Here is a 9576-nt window from a genome sequence, read left to right as displayed (position 1 = left end):
CTCTGTCCATCTCGCTGCATGTCACTGTTTATTTCTTCCCATCTCGTCCCTCTCACTGCCGTCTGTCCATCTTCTGGCAGCCGCATTATGTTACGTCTCCTCTTCATTGATCTTTGCCCCCCCCCCCTGCAGTCGCTCTTGAGTGTGTGTTCTAAGACTGTGAAAGATGAAGATCCAGACAAGAGCTGAGATTTTTCCTCTGAGCTTAAGGAATCCTAAATTGCAAAAATGATTGTAATTTCATACAACCAAACCAATTTCATAATAAATGAAAACGCAGCTCCTGATCTCATCTGTTGACTCACAACTAAAAACTTATATCAGTCAGTTAGTCACTAATTGTCGAGCGCCTTACATCAACCTGCGTAGAACACAAGGTGCTTGACAGAAAGACAGAAAACAATAGTCATAAAAGTTAGTAGAATAAAAACAGCAGCAATCAAAGACAAACATCAAATGGAAGAAAACACTGTGGCTACTACGGTAGTTAGAGCGAGAACTGTATCGATTTTAAGATAGAAATGTTAATGAATGAACAATGGATGAACCATAAAAGCCATAAAACACTTAATAGTCAAATAAGTTAATTAAGAGAATGATATAAATCTTAAGTTAAAAAGATGAGTCTTTAATTTACATTTAAAAACTTCCACAGATGCAGAAACTCTCTGATCCTCTTGTAAGTTATGTCACACAAAAGGACCAGGGAACTGAAAAGAGGTCAAAGGTTATGATGGGAACACGGATGAGCAGGAAACTGAAAGTTTTGTCTTTCGATGACGCCATCTCTTCACCACAATAAAGTGGTAGAAAAGAGCATCAGAGGGTCACAGCTTGATTAGAAAAAGTGCCACCTCAGCTCCTAACACCAGAGGACATCCAAAGACAAACTCAGCGTTTAGTTGAAGAAATTTTGTCTGTCCAGGTGACAGACTCGTGCTTTTTAACCAGACAAAGAAATAGAGACTGATTAAAAGACACGTATAAATTCAAAAGCACAAAAATAAATAATAAAATCAAATACTGAAAATAAAAATGTCAAATAAGCAGAAAAACAATGAGTGTTAAAAGAGAATTTATTATTATGGCGGGGGGGGGGGGGGTTGTAGTGCGTAGGGTTTTAAGGGGGTGGCTGTGGCTGTGGGTGCGTGGCGATCCCTGGGTTGCTAAGGTCGCGTGCCTGGGCTGGCTTGCGGGGACGGGGCGCCGGTCGGGTGGTGGCTGGCTCATGGGTTCCGGGGGCCCTGGCTTCGTCCCTGGCCTTTGTCTCGGTGTCCGGCGCCCGGTGGCCCCCATGGCTGCCGCCTGGTACGGCTAAGCGCTCCTGTCTTGTGGCCTGGGGGCCGGACACTGGGTTCGCTTGTGCCTCTGGGCATTGGGGGGGCCCCTGTAGGGGGGCCCTCTCTGTGCCTGGCTGGTGGGGTGGGCGGTCCCCTCCTCCTCCCCTCCCGGGCTGCCTGGGTCCGGAGGCTGGGGGGGCTTCTGGCCTGGGGGGCTCTCCTCCCCTTTCCTGGTCTGGCTGGTCTGGCTGGGTAGGTTCTGGCTCCCTTTATGAACACACGGTTCACGTCGGCAGCATGCATGTATCTCCACCCCCACGTGCACGTGCACACTGCCACACTCCCTGTCTGCTTAATCCCTCCTCCTTACCTACAGTGTATTGATGGACAGATTTTTTTTCGCTCATCTTAGTGTCAGATTTTCACCTTTGATGTAACATTCGTCTTTCCAGCAGATCTGGTATAATTGTTACAGCTTAAATTAATAACTTAGTCAAATCAGTGCTTGTATCCCCCACCTTTTCACCTTTCTTCCTTTTACTCTCTTCCACCCTCCCCTCACATTCTTCCCCTCTCCCTCCCCACACACACTAAATGTAACAAATAAATAAAAAATAATACGACAAAAAGGGGTTTATACAAATCTACACTCTAGTTTCTTGAAGCTATATAACCTCTTTTTGTGATAGTAAAACCTGTCCAACACAAAAAGCCTTCAGCTCTAATCTGTTTGCTCAGCTGTTGGACAGAACAAGTTAAAAAAAAAAAAGAGAATTTATTGCTTTACCTCTTAACTGCTTTAAAATATTTTAGAATTGCATAATGAAGGCAAATTGATTTTTAAATAAGTATGTACAAATCTCCATACAAAGAAAAGTAGAAGTTTGCTTTAAAGAAGCCACATAATATTTTTTGTTGTTTGTTTTTTTATTTGAATTTTTATTTTTGTCTTTTTTTTATAGGGAAAATTTGTAAAAAGTAGTAACCTCTACAAGACCACAAAGTTTTAGGAGTTGGTCATCTTTTGTACCCTTTAGTTGTTTCTCATCTGCAATAATAATAATCTTTGCCTCGTGTTCAACATTTGAAATTTGTTTAAGGAAGAAAACAAAGCTTTGATTTTCCAACATGAAAATCATCTGCTCCACTTTTTTAGATTCGTGCAGAATGAGGTCTGAAGTGAAGCAGGATCAGCAGCCAGACGGGGGTGCTGGTCCCTCAGAGTCTGCCTGTAGCGCAGGACTCTGCATTTATGAATGAACTTCACAGTCAGAGAAAAAAAACGCTCTGTGCCAAGTTGAATCCACATCACTCTGCCAGCTGTCTCTGCGTCCGCTCGCAGCGCTTTTAGGAAGTATCAGGTTCTGTGCTGGCAACACAAAGCACGTCTTAAAGCAATTCTCCTGTACGAGTAACAGCTTGTGAAATGTCTGTTCTCCTCACCTGTGAGAGAAACGCTGCGGCTCGAGGGGGGCATTGTGATGCAAATTTCAACAAGACACAAGGAAACACGTCCGACTCAGACTGCTGGAGGGTTATTGTGTGTTCAGTTGGACTGTGATGCACAGAAAAAATGGGTCAGCCTTTCTTGATCCTCACGTTTGATTCTGAGAGCCAGTTGATGTCATCGTTTATGGGGTCTGGAGGTTTGCCAGAATAAAGATTCAATTTCTTTAGTACATGGACCCCTGCTTTAGCTTTAGTGTTCTATCACTTGGTCCCTGATCTGACTGACAATTTTTGCTTTTCCTGTTGATCAAAGCAATATTTAGCAACAGTAATTTCAAAATTCTGGTCAGCAGATCTATTGAATTACAGGATTGGACCTTTTTTTTTGCAGTATGAAAGAGTTTTGGACGTTAAAAAATAAAAGAAATCAGTGTGACATGCTTGCATTTCACACTTTTACTTACTCTACGTGTTTTCTAGGGTTCACCATGTTCCCCCGTCCGCAGTATGCCCGTGAAAAAGTTTGCATGAAGATTTTCACTTTATGGGTTCACCAAGTGACTATGGTGTTTTATGCAGGCCACCTGCAAGACCACTTTTTACCCGCAGATCGTCCGTGTCCACCAGCAGTTTTGACTGAGGCTTCAGAAACAGCAATCAATCTCTTATAGTTTTTTATCCATCCATCTTCCTCCGCTTATCCGGGACCGGGTCGCAGTCTAAGCAGAGATGCCCAGACTTCCCTCACCCCGGCTACTTCCTCCAGCTCCTCTGGGGGAACCCCGAGGCATTCCCAGGCCAGCCGAGAGACGTAGTCTCTCCAGCGTGTCCTGGGTCTTCCCCGGGGCCTCCGCCCAGTGGGACATGCCTGGAACACCTCTCCAGGGAGGCGTCCAGGAGGCATCCGGACTAGATGCCCGAGCCACCTCAACTGGTTCCTTTGGATGTGGAGGAGAAGCGGTTCTACTCCAAGGTCTCCGTGGGTGACAGAGATCCTCACCCTATCTCTAAGGGAGCGCCCAGCCACCCTATGCAGGAAGCTCATTTCAGCCACTTGTATTCGGGACCTCGTTCTTTTGGTCATGACCCAGAGTTCATGACCATAGGTGAGTGTTGGCATGAAGATCAACCGGTAAATTGAGAGCTTTGCTTTTTGGCTCAGATCTCTCTTCACCACGACGGACCGATACAGCGACCGCGTAACTACGGACGCCGCTCAGATCCGTCAATCTCACGCTCCGATCTTCCCTCACTCGTAAACAAGACCCCAAGATATATAAACTCCTCCACCTGGGGTAATGAATTTAGTTATTTATATGTGCTCAAAATAAATGCTTTTGAGTTTTGCTTTTCCACTGAGCAGTGGCTACAGCTCATCTAATACGGAAGAGAAAAGTTTCACGTGTGATTAAACTGAAATGAAAGAAACATGTTTTCTACTGTACTATGGGTGCAGATTCTGGTGTTGACTGTCAGAAGTTTTTTTTTGTTTGTTATTTTTGTAAGGATGATCCATTTCCCTAAATTGAATCTCATAAATTTATCAGGCATCAGTTCAAAAATAGTTTGTTGGAAAAGTAAATGTGCTGCTTTGTCAACAGGGAACAAATATATTCAGCTCAGCTGAATCAACAGCTAAACTTTTTGATGCTGGTATCTTCAAGCCTCAAACATTTGCACTGATACCCGTTCTTGAAACCTAAAGTCACAGGAGGGCAAACAGAGAAGACTGCAGAACATCTTCCAGAGCAGATCCTTTTCACAAAAAGAAATCAAGGTCTTTTCCGAACTTGAAGGCATTCGTTTCCTCTTTTCCAGTATCAACAGATTCTCCTCGTTTATCTTGAGGGCTCGCTGTTCCAGCTTACGGCAGTGCGGCTCATTGGAGGTGCTAAGCAGTCGTGAATCTGAGCCCCGTGAAGGTCACAGTCCAGATTTGGATGGTTGTCGGGGACGGAGCAGCAGGCGGTCAGTGGGTGCAGCAATGGTCTTCAACACAAAACTGTGTCGTCTCTCTTTCTCCCTGCCTCCCGCTCTGGCTTCTGCTCTCCAGGATAGATAGAGGACATTCATTATCTGCAGGCCCACTGGGACTTCCTGCTCGCCGCGATGCATCCAGCAGTTTAAATCAGGCCTATCAGAGCACCGAGGGGGTGGAGGATAAAGGACAAGTTATGTGTGCAATATGATTTTCTTCCTCATGCCATCCAGTCCCGCCGTTTTAAGCATCATCATCCATGGTTGCAACTCCCCTGACTGGATTATCTTCATTAAAACATGAAAATCCTTGATTTAGCTCTTAATAATTTTATTTCTTTATTTTTAGGTTAAAGAATTTGTTATGGAAAATGTTGCAAATCTTTAACAGGATATTTACTTCTGTCTGTTTAATGTTGTAAAATTACAGCTTTTTGACTGAAATGAACCACAATGAACTAATCATTAGTCAAAAAACACGTTACATACTAAAATGTGGCACAAAGTGATTTTAGACAAGTAAAAACACAAGTTTCCCAAATGTTTTTCAGTCATGAATGCCTTGACTCGGTGGTCCCTGACCTCCTGGGGCACGCACCGGTACCGGTCTGAGGGGCAGTTAATACTGGGACACAGATAAAAAAAACACTGCCTACATTTTCTTCCATTTTAGTTAGAATCTGATTCTGAAGGAAGTTTTATTTTGGAAAATCTCTGGATTCTCTCCACACCCGACTAATTCAAGTTGCTCCATCATGCGACAAAACTCCATTGGCTACTTGCTTTAACCTTTGTGCTATCCTGCACTTTGACATTGGGAGTTGGGTCATCTAGACCCCACAAGACAAAGCGCTGAACCTTTTTTCTTCAATGATATCTGATCTTCACTGGTGTCCATGGATTACATGAAATCTTTCCACCTTTGTCCACCTTTGTCATGGTAGGAAGAACACGTCAATGGTCATTTTGACCCTATAGGATAGCACAAGGGTTAAGCAGCGGTGCCGACTGCTAAATTGAAAACCCCAAACTGGCAGATTTAACAAAAAACTAACGTATTTGGAAAGTTTCTTTTCACAGAAAAAGAGTCACTTAGGAAAATGAAGTAGAGCCTTTGACTTAAAAATAAAAACATAAATCTGCATTTAATAGACAAACCCAAATATAGATTTATTGCTAGAGGTCTGCACACTTCAAAGGACCTCAGCATCCTAGGAAGATGGAGGCGACTTTGGCCCTTCTAAAACAGGACATTGGTGTTATGGATGCAGCCCAGTTTATTGCTGAGGTGAACATCCAGGTACTTGAAACTGTCAACCATGACAATGTCAGTCCCTTGGATGTTCATTATGCAATGGGTGTTTATGCACTTGAATACCTAAAAGGCTTCAAAGGAGTTTATGCACGTTTAGATGTACAAAGGGGTTTTGATTTGGAAGAGAAAAGTAACAAAAGTTTTTATTTTTTTTTAATCAGCTTTATGTTTCAAATCTGATCTTAAATGTCATTTTAAACTTCAGGTGCTGCTCACTTTTCTATAGCTGCTGTACTGATTTAGCTCTTGGTTTAAATTGTAACAGAAAGAAGTTGGTTCGGTTCCAAAACCTGCCAGGCTTGTTCCACATACTTTAACACCGCATAAAACAGAACCAACACATTCATTTGTCAAGTCGTTCTCTATTCGGCGTTGGACACAAACAAAGCCCCCTCCCCTCCACTGCATGTCTTCATGTGCATTTATTCATTCCTGGTGTCAACCCTATGTTAACAACACATTTATTCTGATTGTACACAGTAAAGAGTGATTAATTCTTTCCAGCTCCAATTATCACAGCACTACGGCCACACACACACAAACACACACGTGCACGTAACTTCCAGGGGTGAGTGTTGCTGGTGGTTTTTTAACACCACTTTCCAGGGCTAATTAAGGTTAATGAACGTAAATGGGATGTAAAAACACATTAACGAGAATAATTGTGACTTTCACTTGTGGGTGCATGACTCCATTGGGAACACCAACGAAAATGACACAACTAATCCGTCAAGCTTCTCTTCTGACACGTGTCCATATCCTGTTGAACTATCAAGTCAACCGAGGCAGCTGAATGAACATTTTTAGCATTGTTGGGTTTAGTATATGTCACTTTATTTTAGCCATTCACTTTCATTGATCTATTAGTTCTTCAGCAATTTGGAAAACTTGATTTTAAAAACTTTAAACATTATTTTATTAATTGTAAATTCTTATTTTCAATGGCTAAAGGATTTTTATTTTTATTGGTTGTAAATGAATTACTTGTAAAAGTCTTTGTTTTTTATGAATGAATAATGCGCTGACCAATAAGAACATTTTAAATTTCATCCAGTGACAATGACAATAAAGTATTAGAAACATGGCAACTATGTAAAGAAAAAATAGAGGTGGGATCATGTTAATTCATTTTTTCCTTCTCCGTTTCAAGCAGTTAATCAAACATGATTTGACGATCATTAAATATCATTGATCCAATGTGTCATGTGTGAGTATAATATGTGTAAGTGCAAATATGTCCATTTTAGCTTATAATGTAAAAGAAAATTGCATTATTTTCTTCTATTTTCTTTGTTTACCCCTTGTGCTATCTTAAATGACCCCACCCTTACGTTGACGTGTTCTCCCTACCATGACAAAGTTGGATAAAGGTGGAAAGATTTCATGTAATCCATGGACACCAGTAAAGATCACAAATCATTGAAGAAAAAAGTTTCACAGCACTGTCTAGTGGGTCTAGATGACCCAACTCCCAATGGTAAAGGGCCTAGGATAGCACAAGGGTTACCAATCAATTAATGAGTAAATATCTTAACCCTCTGAAGTCCCAGTTTGATCTTCTTTTGATCTATTGTAAATTTGTTCCCAGTGGTCTTTTGATGCCGGTTTTAGCCAAAATAAAATAACAGGTGTTATTTTCTAGAACAAAGTTTGTTCAGAGCAGCAGGAGTTCATCATAAACTAAAGTAGGCCTCTATTGGTATACAATCATCCATTTGTTTACACGCTCTCTCACTAGCTTACAGCCCCTCACAACCCCAACCTAACATTAGCGGTGCAACATAAATGGCGAGCAACATTGGAGCTGTTCAGCCGCACAGTTTAGAGCCAGATGCCAGCAAGGACGAAGGCGTACATGGATCTATTTGCACAAGTGGATGCATCAGAGACTTTGCCCCTTCCATTTCAGTCGCTGCGTCACAACTGAGAGCGTTTTCAAACAGATTCAGCACCATTTGAATGAAGAGTACACAGTCTGGTGAAACTGAGAGATTTTCCAGGTTCTGTGGTTCAGTCCATTTGTAGATAAACTGGTGCTGGCGGCATTGTTGGCGTTGATGGTTCTGGCAGCAGTTTGATGCAAATCAGTTCCTTGGATAGATGCAGTATACCTTCATCAATATATGGGACTTTAGGAATGATGTGACTTTTTTTTAGAATTTACTGCAATAAATTACAAAAGAAATTCAAAGAAAAAAACTTTAGTTTGTTGTAAAGGACCAAGTTTTTGCTCTTAAAACAGGATTGTGTTTAATCCATATGTAGATCTTTGTTTATGCGCAATGGAAAACACCAAAGCCGCCATCAGCTGACAGTATTGGGAGTATTAGTTCTATTGATCCTCATATTTCCACTCTCATGCCGAGGCTTTGGTTCAGTGTGTTTCTGTGTGAGACCTCCCAGCTGCTCTGCCATTGACTTTCACTCAGCCTGACACAGGAAGTGAGTTTATCAATCCCTTGATTGCCCAACAGCCTTTTATTTATGACACTCTGGATGGGAAGTTGCAGCTTGTTATTTAATCTTTTCTTAAAAAAGTGATGCAGCGAGATATAAGTGTGTGTGTGTGTGTCAAAGACTTGAGACTAGGAAAGGATGAGATAAAGCCGGAAATCAATACATTTTTACTGAAAGTGCAGCAAGACGGAGACAGGAGAGAGCAGGGAGGACAGAAGAAACAGCTTCTCAAAGACAGGAGGGAAGTCCGTCCCTTTGAAGTTTCCTGTTTTTTTTATTTTTTACTGTTCAGTTTACCACACTTTAGCCTTCTGACTTATACTATCAGCATAAACTTAAGAAAGGTGAAATGCTACTGCCAGGTTTCTTAGTTTGCCGCTAAATTAATGCTAAATGTTGTTTTGTAGTCTTTAATGATCTTTTTTTATCAGGTCCCACTCTGATTTGATATTTTCAAAGCGTTCCTAGTGGACTTTTAATTATGATTATGCCTTTTTAAGCCAAAATACAAAAAATGTAAGCTGTTTTCTAGGCCATAGTCTCTGGAGCGCATTAGAAATTCGCCTCTAAGTTGTGGGACTGTTAGTGCAGAGTAAGCCTGCTCCCCTTCCCAACATCCATCTAAATATGTGCTCTTCTGAAAACTTACAGCCCCTCACAACCCTGACCTAAAACTACAGGTGGAACAAAAATGGTAAGCAATATTGGAGCTATTCAGCCGTACAGTTTGGATTCAGATGCCAGCTCAGACGAGGAAAACAAAGACGTACATGGATGTGGTCCTCTGAGAGTGGAGGCATCAGAATGGAGCGGAGCAGGGAGCTTGTGGCTTGTCGTAGTAGCTTCTACGTCACACCTTCAAGCTTTTTTCCAACTGCATTTTTGCATTTGCTCCTTATTCACGACCATTTGAATACTGACATACTCAGTAATCCAATTTTAAGAATAATTTCCATTATACATGTCCTCCAATATGAGAAAAATGCCACAAGAACAGAACTGTTTTGTGAAAACCAGCATAAGTTTGTTTTATTTTTTTGTTCACTGAAAATGTTCTATATTTTATGTGTAAGAAATTGCCTAGAAATTGCACTATAA

Source organism: Oryzias latipes, chromosome 7 (assembly GCF_002234675.1).
Source record: "Oryzias latipes chromosome 7, ASM223467v1".
Lineage (NCBI taxonomy): Eukaryota > Metazoa > Chordata > Actinopteri > Beloniformes > Adrianichthyidae > Oryzias > Oryzias latipes.
The sequence above is the reverse complement of the archived record's forward strand: the minus strand, read 5'-3'. Positions refer to the sequence as shown.